At 42.5% G+C, this 13,718-nt stretch overlaps 1 long non-coding RNA gene across 1 annotated transcript in view; it reads left to right on the top strand.

The window, feature by feature from the left end:
• Positions 1-7,426, top strand: part of LOC139073427 (uncharacterized) — a 31,717-nt gene extending 24,291 nt beyond the window's left edge. The window contains exons 2-3 of the long non-coding RNA XR_011522151.1: positions 536-650; positions 1,660-7,426. This is a non-coding gene — a long non-coding RNA (uncharacterized lncRNA). The remainder of the gene's footprint in view (positions 1-535; positions 651-1,659) is intronic.
• The last annotated feature ends 6,292 nt before the right edge of the window (positions 7,427-13,718 follow it).

Below are 13,718 nucleotides of genomic sequence, written 5' to 3' on the forward strand. Positions count from 1 at the left end.
CTTGATGAGTTCCAAGGATTAGGCAATAGTAAATATCAGTGTTAATTTCCTGATGTTGGTGGTTGATTGTGTTTGTGTAGGGGAACAGCTTTGTTTGTAGGAAATACGTGCTAAAACATTTGGAGGTGATGGGGCAACAAGTCAGTCACTTACTCAGGTAATTCAGGAAAACAATTTTGTGGTACTGAACTTGCAAATTTTCTCTAAATTTGAGGTTGTTTCACAACGGTAAGTAGAATAAAGTAGAATGATGCACACGAAAATACAAAGAGCATTCTTCCATCTTCTAGTTTTTAAGAACTGCCCAGGGGAGGCAGGGAGGCTAGATTGAAATGGGCTTGGGCGGATCCCACAGATCAAGTGCTGGTTTCGAAGACAAGACTGAGCTCCCAGTGAGGACAGATTTGCTCCTGACCTGACTTGCCCTGGGTCCCCTTCTCTGCAAAGTTTCTGACCTGGAAGTCTTTTCATCTGCTTACGTCATCACTTTACACAGGTGACAGTGCGACAGTTTCTCTTTCCTTTATTTTGCCAGGTTATAGGACCTGCTTATGAGACTGTGGTCGGCCGCTATTACGAAGATAACTTTTCAACCTGGAAACCAAAAAATCCCCACATACAATTGAATCAGATTGATAAAGCCCATCAAAGTAAGTAGATTTCCACTGTTTAAGTAGCAAACACAGGTGCGCGGGACAAGAATAAAGATTGTGCTGTAGGTACGAGAGGGTCCTGCATAAGAAAGAGCCCAGAGTGTAGAAGGAAACTCTGGGGACCAAATCCTGGCTCTGTCATGTCCAGTTACATGTCCTGGGGCCACCTACTCACTCCTGCTGTGTCTCAGTGTTGTGTCTGTGAAAATGTTGGCGATGAATACTCTCCTAAGTGGGTCTGTAAGTGTAAAGCACTCAGCATGGCAACCGGGAGACAGTGATTCCTCAATAAGTATTAACTATTGCTAGTGTTAGTATTAACATTTGAAGTATTTATACCTTGCGATTCAGCACTTTCTCTCCTAAGCTTCAACTCAGAGAAACAGAGGAACGCACACGTACAAGGATATCCATTGCATCAATGTATGTAGTAAAGAAAAATGCAGCAACCTAAATATCCAGAAATTGGAGATTAGTTAAAACTTAATGACATACTCTACCATAATTTTTTATACTGGAATTTAAAAGTGTAATCTTCATGTTATACTGTGAAGTGAAATAGCAAGTGGGTAGACACACTATGATATTTAAGTGGAGTGTACACTAAATACTGCCATATATTTTTGTGAGCCTACATAAGAATATGTCATGCTTAGAAATGTATCTGGAAGGAAGCACAAAAAATTGTTAACCACTTGTTACTTTTAGGGGAAAGGAACTGGATTAAAGTTGTGATCAAAGGGAATTTAGCTTTACTTGTAAGTCCTAATTTTCCACAAGAAGAATATGTACTATCTGTAAAATTAAAGCTTGATAATGAAATCATGTCACAGTATTCCCGTGCTATAGATATAAATCTTTTAAGGACAGGAATTAATTCTTCATTAGTGTCGTAAAGGGAAGGGAACAAAATGTTTCTATCCAAAAGATTGAGTGGGAGAGGAAATTCAGCGTATTTCACTCTGGGAGATGATGAATGTTATTTACGCATTTGCTTTTTCTCCAGCCGATTTCCAGTTCTGCATTTTATAGAGAGTGGGAATGAAACCCATCTTCATTTGCGAACCATGTGCCAACAGATGGCCTCCAGCCCTGTTGGGAAGAAACACTAGTCCCGGGGTGGAAACGAGCTGTAGATCAGCCGTGAGCCTCAGCTGAAAGGTGACCATTTCTTTCTCTGCTCTGTTGTCTTCGCTGCTGATCCAGACTGAAGGGCTGGACCCGTGAAGGTTTTGTTGCCGGGTGTGCCTGTGCTGAATGGCCTTTAGAAGAGAGTGGGTTTGGTTTTCTCAGACAGGCTTTACCTCCACTGTGCTCTTAGTGGCTGTGAGTACACATTTTGGAGTAAGGAGCAAACTTGTGGTGGTGAAGGATTTAAGCTCAGACCTCGTCATACGTACGGGCTGCGCCCAGCAGCCACCCTTCCGCAGGGTCTGCAGCAGCAGCAGGAGCTCCTTTGCAGCAAGGAAGAGGGATGACCTTGCTGCTGAAGTGGAGACTGGGAGCCAGCGGCAATGGCCTCCAATCCTGGAGTGGGGGATCAGTTGTGTGCTAGGACATTTAATCTCTCACTTTTCCGGCTTGTAAAATAGGGACAATAACAGCACCACCAGATGTAACCCAATGCTGCATTTACACAGCACTTAGGACTCTCGGATGAAAAACAACTTGTAAACGCCTCTGCATTACTCATTGGGATAATGGAGCAGGAATCTGCTTCCTTTGGAAAAGTTAAACTAATAACATTTTTACTGGTTATTTGATCTCAATATTTGTGCCAAATGCAATGGAGATAATACAATTTCTTATGCTGCTTACATTTTTATTACTTAAGCCATAGAAAGTTCAAAATCAAACCTCTACCTATTTTTGGAGTCGGAGGAAAGCAAAAGCCGTTATCCGTATATCCACGATAAAATTACAGGCTTAGACTTCAGAGAAAATACAATACTTATATTCACGAAGTCAAATGTCTTAAAATAAAACAGATTTAAAGAGCATGAAGTTAAGGAGTTGGCAAAAATTAGAGAGAGCTGGGATGCCAGATTGCCTAATGGGATCCAAGGAGAAAATGGGATGGAAGAAGCCAGAAGCCAAAGGCTTCACTGTGAAGCAGAAACAATCCATCCACAGGAGGTCTCAGAAAAGCTGAGCTTGGGGACAACAGCCAGTCTCTTCGGTGGGTCTGGAACGTACACGACATCTGGGATTTGCCAGCACTGGCCCTCCCAGACCCTAAGGAATTATCCTAGATTCCTGGGCTTTTCCTCCTGGAAAATTAGCTAAGTGTTACTAACAGCTTATTTCATTTTCCTGTCTAGAATTTGGGTGCAATTCAGTGCAATTGGTCTGTAATTTTAGGCATGTGCAAGGGCTGGCGTGAACCATCTCCAGAAAGAATGTTGTGATCTTGCCACGCACTCACATGCTAGCACGCGGGCGGACTTGCTGTCCAGTTGAGCCTTGTAGCTGTGCCTCATCAGCATCAACACAGAGTTGCATCTGCAGTGACCTAGTCTATCCTAACAGGGTGATCCTAGTTTGGGTAACTTTCACCTGAGTGACTTTGTTGTAGGCTCTGGTAGAAGTGTGTCCTGGCTGCTCTGGATAGCACAGAAGTGATCCTGCCCTGTATGGCTGCTTTAAATGTCCCCAGACAGATGAGAACCCTTGTATTTATTTTAATTATCACGTCTAAGGAAGGATTTTGTTTTCAGTCATCCTCCAGAATGCATCCCAGAGTCTAACAACCCACAAACCACACCGTTGGGAGATTCTTCCGTGTGACGAGACCCATGCCCTCTCACCTGTGAATCTGGCTGGTTTGGAGGGGTGGAGTGAGGAAGGACAGGGGGCATCTCTTTCCAGGATGTGCCCAGGCTAATCTGGCAGTTGCTGTGATACTGGTTTAGAATAAATGTTATGGGGCTTTCCCCAGTGAATTCCTTCATCCTCATTTCCTGGAGGATTCTGCTGTGACACATCAAGGGCTGAAACCAACAGAGCTCCCCTCAGGCCTCTAAGAGGATGGGGTTTGTCTCCTTGTTTCACCTGGAAGCAGCCTCTCTGAGCAAGTGAACTGCAGACGTGGCACCGCCACATTCCAATTCCTTAAACGAGTCAAGTGAATGGCTTTTCCATTTTCTTGTTATAATCTGATCCTAAACTCTTTCTCGGTTAGTTCAAGGAACTACCAGAAAACTCATGTTTAAGTAATAAAGTTTAGGCAGAAAATTTTAATGGTAGATAATAATAGGTTATGTCTGCAAAGCAATTTTATACACTTCCAAGTGGTTATATTTTATTCTCAACATCCCTGAGAGACTGTCAGAAGCGTAAAGTATTTAGAGCTAGAAGAAAATGTGGGGGTTACCTCCCCAGGTCCCTACCTAATATAGGAATTTCCAGCACAGTCTGCCCCCAAAAGTAGTTACGAAGCACGATGGTTAATTTTATGTGTCAACTTGACTGGGCTATAGGCTGCCCAAGATAGCTGGCAAAACATCGTTATTGGGTATGTCTGCAAGGGTGTTTTCACGAGAGATTAGCTCCTGAATTGGTGGACTGAGTAAGGAAGAGCATCATCACTGATGCAGGTGCATCATCCAATCTACTGGGAGCCGGAGCAGAACAAGAATGTGGAGGAAGGGTGAATTTGTCTCTGCTTGAGCTGGGACGTCCATCTTCTCCTGCCCTTGGATGCTGGAGCTCCTGGTTCAGGCCTCAGACTTGACTGAATTATATCACTCGTTTTCCTGGTTGGTTCTCTAGCTTGCAGCTGGCAGATGGTGGGAGTTTTCAGCCTCCATAATCACATGAGCCAATTCCCATAACAAATCTCCTCTTGTGTGTATCTATATATATCCTACTGGATCTGTTTCTCCAGAGAAGCCTGCCTAACACATGGAGCCACAACATGGTCACTCCAGTATCGAGATCTCACTCCCTCCTCACATTGCTCCAAAGTCTGCTCCCTTTGATTTCCACCCGGTTCTAGTTCTGTCCTGCCGCACAGCACAGCAAGATAAGGCTGACTCCACTTCCGCATGACATATTTGTGGACAGCCATCAAGCTCATTTGCATTCACCTCTCACTCCCCTCTCAAGCTAAATACCACCCCAAACTCCTCCTCCCCTGGCTAGACCTTCACAGCTTTTGCCTGTGGAACCTGGTTTCCGTACCTTCCCCATCCTGTTCGTTTTAATCTGAATGGTTTTCTTGAAGTATCCTGCCAGAGACAAACCTTCTCCTGGTATTGCCTCATCAGGAAAAAAAATGAAACTGCTTTTCTTTTGGGCGCAGTATTTCTGTTAATCAGCCTAAGAGCGCATTGATTTTTGGAAGCTTCGTTTCCACTGGACGCATATTGACATTGCAATCAATTAAATTGTGTAATTTTCACATATACTGTTAAACTCAATTTTTTTGATTTTATAGTTGTGAAGTTAATTCTTTGGACTTTTATCTGAAAGTTTATAATTTTTTACTGGTTTTGATCTTGTTTGAGTCTTTCAATAGTCTTTGAATTTTGACTCTCATATATCATGTTATAGCTCCTTTTTTCAGTCTCAAGTTTTAATTTCAGGCTATTGACATTCTTTATTTGTTTGTTTTGGCAGACCAGCTGACATCGATCCAACTATTATCACCCCTGCTTTTCTAGTGCCGAGATGTTTTTTAAAATGTCTGGAAGGTGCTATACAAGTGAGTTACCCATTTGTTCATTCCGCAAACGTTTATTGAGCCCTTCCCATACGCCAGCATGTGGGTGCTAGGGATTCGACAGAGATGAGGTAGACAGTCTCAGCCCTCGGGGGGCTCATAGTCTAAGAAGAGACATAATGAGTAATCCCAAAGTGTGCTGTGCTAAAGGAAGTAAACCTGCTGGGGAGACAGAAGAATTCCTAGGGGAGCTGCTTTAGGTAGAGTGGAGGGAGCACATCTTCACTGAAAGGTCCAGAGGGGAGGCAGCCTCTCAGGAAGAGGGAGGAGCCAGCAGAAAGCTGCGGGACAGGTCAGAGTTGACCAGGATGCCGAGGTCCCGGGATTCCAGATCTCTTTTCTGTCTATCTGCTTCTGGCTCTGACCTGGGCCCCAGGCACAGGGCTTCTTGGGTTTGCTCACGGCTTCACATGCAGAACGCAGTGGGAAGTCTTTCCCCGGGGCACAGCTGGCCCCCACCTGCCCTCACCTGGCAAACGGGAGACTTCTCTCTGAGGGGCCATTTCTAGGGGATCTTCATTTGGAAGAGCACATGGACTTAGGAATTACAGACTGAGCAGGCACAGAAACAATGAAAGCAGCTTTGTCCCTTGGAAAGCCCCAGTGGCTATGAGAGCTCGGTATGTGTATGCATGTGAGTGCAAACGCGCATGAGTGCAAACACACGTGAGTGCAAATTCTTGTGCATTGTGCCTGCTTTATGGTATGCATGTGTTCTTGCAGGCATAGTCCTTCCACTGACCTTATTACCTACTGTCAATCTTCTAATGTCACAGAGTAATGCCAACTCAGCAGCAAAGTCATCTGGAAAATTAATATCGAGGTCTAGTGACAGCGGTCTCTTGCCCAGATTAACTTTGGCTTCCAATTTTCCTTCTTCCCGTATATAGTAAATGAGGAAAACACAAGCCAAGGGGGAACACCCATTAGGCCCTTCTCAGAAGTCCGTGATGCAGAGAATAATTACAAAAATGTGATCAGAACTGCAGAACAAAGAAGTGTTAGTAAAAGCTTAGTAAATGTGTGTTTCCCCAAAGCAGACAATACGAAATAAGGTGCACTTTGATTCTAGGAATGTTCTGAGAAGGCTCTTGACCTTCCTAACTGCCTTTGTAAAAACGAAGATTGACATCAGCCGTCTTCAATTTCCTGACGCCACATAGAGTAACAGCTTATGACCACCAGTTGACGGGACATCATAAAGAATGAAATACACTCAGGTCAGGCGGGAGCATGTTCTGTTTCCATCAGTCACCATTCTGACTGGCAAGTGATGGAAATATGAGGGCCTCTGGGGTCAGAAAGACCTGACTTGAATTCCGTCTCCGCCATTCACATTCTTGCTCCGTAACTCAGGGACCACAGCACTTACCTGATTAATTAAGATAATGGATCTACAGGGCTTAACGCAAATGTAGGTTTAACCAAATGTTAACTCTTTGCTCCTCCCCTCCCTTCTGAGGCGTTTTGAGTTGTGTGTGTGAAGGTGTATGTGCTAATAGGACAGACAACGCTGTAACTGAACAACACTTGATATATTTCCTCGGCTCAGACGTGCAGTTTGGGAATTATCTGAAAAACTGGCTGCATGGCAAGGCTTCCAACAATACTGAGAAGATGTTTCTGCTAATATTGTTTAGATGTTCAAAAGTATCTATTCTTTTCAATGGTGTCTAAAGAGACACAACCCAGAGAGTTGAGTTATGGGTTTGAGTTCCACTTCTCCTTTCAACTATTCATGAGACCGAAGCTAGCCAACCACACTTTGCTGCTTCTTTCATTTGACCAACTGGATTTATAACATCTGCCTTGGCCAACTCTAGGGGCTGGTAAATGAGAATTTAGATACAGCCACTGGATGCCTTTGAAGTGTGACTACTTGTATTTGCGTTCAAACATTATGTTATGTACTATGCTCTCAAAACTGAATTTTCTCTTATTTTTGATCCACTTTTCCAGCTTTTTCTCATCCTTTTAAACTTTTTGTACCATTTTGGGGTTTGGTGCAGTGTGAGCTACGCATTAAAAACATTTGACCTTTGATCATTTATACGAAGTATTTATTAATCACCTATTGTACACCATGCATTGTAATAGTCATGATTTCCCCCCTTCGAGGTAGGTATTATCATTTCTATTTTACAGAAAATAAAGAGTGGGTGTCAGGGAGACAAAATCGTATGCTGAAGATCACGAGAACAGTAGGGGGTCCCAGAATTCAAAGCTGCTGTTTCTGACTCCGAATTCTCCTGCTTCACATGGTGGTGCCGTCCTGGGGGGGGACTCCTTTCTTCTTCCTGCTGATTGTCAGGTTTAGACAACTGAGCTTTTTGCCCTTCCACCATAAAGCCACTGACCCCCAAACGCAAAGTAGACTCTTGCTGATTTGCAAATAATAAAAAACCCCCGAGGAAACAAATATTCCCATTTCCTGAGCTAACTGAGGCAGCGGCGTTTGCCCGGTTGCTTAATTGTTGAGTCTCCCTGTGCCTGGATTGCAGACGCCATCAGGCAGGGCCCACGTTCCTTCCCGCTCTTCACTGTATCCCGCCGAGTACTCAGCATGGTGCCCAACACTGAAAAGTACTTGGCAGATCCTTACTGAAGTGATGGTACGTGTATGAACGAGCGAAAGATAACAAGAAAAGTTTCAAGTGCGGACTCAGCAATTTTAAGTACAACTTATGGGCAAATCAAGAAGGAAACAGACCTCCCCAACAACATCGGCAGCCATTCCTCCTGTGCTCAATAACAGCTAGTTTATAAGACAAACACCTGGGTTGCAATTCCAAGGAGGGCGGCTATACAGGGTGAAGCAGTCCGAGTAAAACACGGGTTTGGGATCTGAAGTTTGCCCTTTTTGGGGGGGGAGTAGGGAGTCATGACTTATGAAATGAAAATTCACTAGCAAAACCTCATGTAAAAAATTTTTATAAGTCAGAAACCGGAGAGAAATGTATTGAGTGTGAGCAGAAGGCCTGAGTAACAGACGTGTGATACAGCTGATATCGACCACCTGAGAAGGCACCTGAGTGAAAACGTCAGCATCACTGTATCCGCTGGGTGGCGCTGCAGACCGACGTTAATATTTCACACATGGTCAAAGGGTGTCAGGAAATTAAGTTAGGACAGTAATTCCTTATCTGTCAAAGCTCCTTCCTTCATTTGATTCTCACAACAGCTGGATGAGGAATGTGGAGCATGTAGTGCTCTCCCTTAAACAGAAAACTTAGACACCATTAGACATAAGAAACTGTCTCTCATGAGAGTTGTAACAGATATATTGGAGCTGTTCACTTTAAAATGGCCCATTCCCATTGGAGCGGTATGTTCCCAAGTTATTTACTGGAGACCTTTGGTTCCTTTCCCCAGTTCCAAATGTCCGTCTCATCAAAAGGCAGTCTCTGTGGAAGGGAGACTCAAACAGCTGGCCTCTGCGTTCCTGGTGGTGGCTCTCGTGCTCACTGCTCGGTAATCACGCCATGATGCCCAAAGGAGGCCGTGGAAAGAGAGAAGTCTGGTGTCTGAAGCCGTGGGTTCAGTTCTGCCCCTTCCACTAACTCCATAGGTGTCTATTCATGTAAACTTTTCAGGGTCTCATTTTTAGCATTTTAGTGTTTTTAAAAGGGATAGAAATATTTGGCCCCGTTCACCTCGCTAGTCTGCTACAATGCAAAGAGTTAACATGTGATGGTGTAAAGTGTTCTGTGAATGTGGGTTATTGTTACGTTCTCTGGAAGCCGACTCTACATTCATTAAAATCCTTCCCATTCTTTTAATCCTGCTCAACCCTGACTCTCGTACAGCAGACTCTTAGCCTCTCCCACAGTCCAGTGACCACCAGTTCCTCTCAGCTTGATGCCTCTCTTCATGAGTTAGCTGACCAGTGATTTGATATTCTTTGCTACTTTCTTTCATTAGCTCTATAGTTTTATCTTTCATATTTAGGTCTTCAATCCATTTAGGGTTTATTTTTACGTGTTATGTGAAGTAGAGATTCAACTTATTTTTCTTCCCATAGTGAGCTAAATTTCCTAACGTCATTTGCTAAATAATTCACAGTTTCTCCATTCATTTGCGGTGTCACTAATCTCATAATCTGTATGCCATCTCTTCTGTCCTATTTGTCTGTCTGCATATCAATAGCATACTGTTTTAACGTCTTTGTAATTCACTTTAAGATCAAGTAGATCTGGTTTTCCTTCTTTATTCTCCATTGTGTGTTATAGTGGATCAATTCTTTCATATAAATTTTATATGAGCTATTAGTGGGTCTTACTCTCTCGTATTTATTTCACAATTAATTTTTCAATTCCTCCCAAAAAAATCCTTTTAGGATTTTCATTGGAAATTTACTGAAACCTATAGATAAATATTCGAAGAATCAATATCTTTGCAAAGTTATGACATCCCACCCATTGACATAAAACATCTTTTCACATAGTCAATCCCTTTAAGGGAGTTAATTTTTTTTCTCTACAAAATTCTTGTGCATTCTGTGCTAGGTTAATTAATTCCTAGACACTTCATAATTTTTGCTATAGTTGTAAACAAAATCTTTTTTTCTATTAGGTTTTCTACCTTTTATTGCTGGGTAGAGAAACACTGATTTGGGTAGATAAATTCTGGATGAGGCAGGCTTGATCAGCTCCCCAGTTAGATCTTACAAGCGTGTTGATCTCCTTGGTGTTTCTTATAAACAATCACATCATCTGCATCAGCAACAATCGTGTCTTTTCTTTCCTGATCCTTAAAACTCATTTCTTTTTCTGGCCTTTTTGCATGGCTGAGACCTCTAAAACTATGTTGAACATGTTGAATAGTGACAGGATTCATGTTTCCAGGATCTCTCTCTCTTTCTCTCTCTCTCTCTCTCTCTTTTTCTCTCTCTCTCTCTATCTCCAATGTGTGATTCTCATTTAAATAACACTTAAAGAACAGTGAAATAATGATTTGGATATTCTTTATTTAGCAACATCTTTTAAACCTTTTATTTTAAATTGCTTGCTCACATATAAGATTTCATCATGTTAAGAATTAGCAAGATGGAGAACAGTTCTTAATTTCTGCATTAAGGGATTTAATTGCTTGAAAAAGTTTCTTGCTTTTAAATAGGAAGAATTTTCAAAGGCAATTCAAACAAACATATGCACTGAGATGTGTTTAAAAACTGACTCCTACTAAGGTACGAAACTCTCAGTAGGACAACCTATTAGGAGAGTCTCAAAAAACTCCTGCAGGCGTCAAGTCTTAACAAACTGTGTAAACGGGTGCAGTTCAAGACGTGTTGTTTCCTGGGAGGCACCGAAACTAGTTGCTCACTTCCGGGCAGTGAAGCCAGAGCAGGTGTTGTTGTCCCCACTTTACGGAACAGGAGACTTACCAGATGGCAGAGGTAGAATTTGAACCCAAATCTGGATCCGCTTTAGATCCGTATATGCCCCCAACAACCCCTAGGTTTCTTCTGCAGACGTGACCGCACTGCTGTCGTCAATGATGAGAAGTAAGACCCAAGCTTCTGTGAGACGCCACTCCCCCTCTCTTTAAAGGACAGGTGAATCGGGTGCAGAGTCGGGCTGTGGTAGCACAAGGCCACTCTGCTTTTGTGGATGAGTAATGTGCAATTTAACCTTATTTTATGATGTGTGTTTAAGAAACCTAAAAGGAACTGAATTTGTAAAGTTTAGTAATCCTTTGGGATAACGAGAAAGACCTTGACCTCCACAAAACCAGGACGTAGGAATATTTACTCAAGTCACCCTTCAGGATCTGCCTGTTGCAGCTGGAAAGGTGGGCTCACCTAAGGACTGTTCTCTGCGCTTTTAAGGACGCACAAGCAGAGCAGATGATTGCAAGCGATGTTTGGAGTTCAGTAGCTTATGGAAGGTCTCAGTGGTCCCAGCCCCTCAGCTCCCCAGTCACACGCCAATAGCACCATTATTTACTTACCTGTTAGATTACAATACATTCTTCTGCATCCTGACACATATTACCTCAGATCCTCTACAGTACAAAAGAAATGTTTTTAGTCCCAATTTGGGAAAGGAGAAATCAAGGCTCAGAGAGATAAAGGAGTGGAGCTGGGTTTCAAAAATTCAAAAATCAGAGACTTTCCTAATTTACTCTGCTGCCTCCCTCTACATATCTTTTCTTGGCTTCCTGTTCATTGTAACTCAGGACGGCTTGGCCAAGCTGACTCCTTGTCCTTTTATGGAAGACAGAAAATTCTTCAGATTATTATAAACCGTGTGTGCGTGAGTGAGTGGTCTGCTAAAAAAGGGGCTTCTTAAATGCTCCCAGTTGATATACTAAAGAGCCAGCCTGCTTTCTTTCTAAAACTGGTTATGGAATTCTGATGAAAGTTGGGGCCACCAGGTGTGTGAATGTCATGAGAAGCTGGGGACAGTCTCTGTCAACCTGGAGGGTGGACTTTGTGTCATCTCATGCCAAACTGGTGTCCTCATAAGCCTGTTCCTTCCTCCCTGTTGCACAGTTGGGTGAAGCAGAGCTTTTCCCCACAGTGTTGGGGGTTTGTTTTTGTTGTGTTGCTCAGAGATAAGGAATGGACAAGAATGCAAGAGAGGACAGCTCATTGAATTTTACATAATTGCATAAGAGATTAGATGAGAAACTTTGCAGGTGTTTCTAGCCTGCGAAGGAGTTTTTGTTTTTGATCTTAATTATTATTTTAATTTCAATGCTTTTAAGAGAAAATGCATTATCCGTAGCTCCTACTGTCTTATTCTAATATGATTCACAAGCCTGGCTCCTGAAGTCACTGAGATTATGACCTCTGGACCTGCTGATCTTTCCCACCCAGACATTTTTATGATCCTACAATACTGGAAAGGACAAGACGGTTGACAGGGAGAATGACTCAAAGGAATGTAGGAATGTTTGGGAGGGAAAGTATCATTCCCCTAATCAGATAACTTTCTTGAAAGCATTCAGGTATGCCCAAGGCCTGAAACAGCTCTTCAGGGACTGGAAAATCTAGATGTTTCCAGCTGTTTTGGAAAGAGTGTAGCTAGAGGGAAGTTGATGAGCTGTTAGGTTCTAAAGCCACTGGGCAAGGCAAAGATCCCGCGTAGTTGCAAGGGGCAACCTTGGCGGCCAAGCCTGTGTCTCAGTGAGGGCACCGCCTGGCTGGTTGGCTTGTTCTGTGACAGGAAACCAGACTGCTGTGTCTTCATTCAGCACCAGATGAAAAAGTCAACGCACAGTGTAGGAGTTACATTGCACCAAACATTTTCACTAGAATCACACAAGTGAGATTTCGAACTTTTTAAAAAAATAAACAATTAGTATACCTTAAAAAGAAGAAAATCAACCGGCAATCAAGATACCTCCCTTACTCCCTCCTTTAAAATTCGAATTCTGTGTTATTGGAAGCGCTGACGCTTGTATGTGCATACCAGATTTCTAAAAGAGATACATCAAGAAGCTTACTGTTGGTTACCTCCAGCCAGGGGAAGTTGAGATGGGAATGGCTGAGAGAGGCAATGTGAAATTATTACTCAGTGCAACCTGTTATGTTTTTATTTATTTGTTTTACCATGAGCACATTCTCCATTTATAATAAAAGAAAAATGTAAGGAAGCATCATTTCATTCATATTCTTTCCTCCTCCTTGATTATTTCATCTTTTGTTTGCTGTATTTTAAAAGAGTTGTCACATATATGTTTGATTTGAAAAATTTATATTTTCTCTAAATTTATCCCAAAGTGTCTGTTATTATCAGATAGATCATAATTTACTTCAGGCATCTGATCATTTCTGTACCTCTCTTTCATGATCTTACAGAAGAAACTACAATCATTGTTTTCAATTTGCACCCAAAATTGTTTCCAACCTAACTTTAATTAATTTAATTAAGCACACTTTAATTTAATTAATTATTGTCAAAACAAGTAGATCTGTGCCGCACTTTGCTAGCAACCCTGCAACACACTAGGATCAAATGGTTCAAGTCTGATGGGGAGGTGATGACTTTGTGGTGCTACATTAGGAGTCAACAACTATCCAAAGTGGCAGTAAAATAAGATTGAGCAGAATGAGGTTAAAATTATCTGGATATGAACAAATTGGCAGCCACTTATCTGTTTTATATATACATATGAAAAGTGACACGATGTCTCTGTGCTTATGACCCTTGGTCTGCCGTTCCCCAGAGGTGATTATCTGCATGCACACTTTCTCATGAACAGTCTGTACTTTACGCATGTTGTCACAGCCTCGTCATCGTGCCTGCCATGGCACACTAGGTGGAGCGCAGAACAGACAACACTGAAAAGAGACAACCGAGAACCCTGCCCGTCAGAGTCCATGGTTTCCAAGGTTT

Source organism: Equus przewalskii, chromosome 9 (assembly GCF_037783145.1).
Source record: "Equus przewalskii isolate Varuska chromosome 9, EquPr2, whole genome shotgun sequence".
NCBI lineage: Eukaryota > Metazoa > Chordata > Mammalia > Perissodactyla > Equidae > Equus > Equus przewalskii.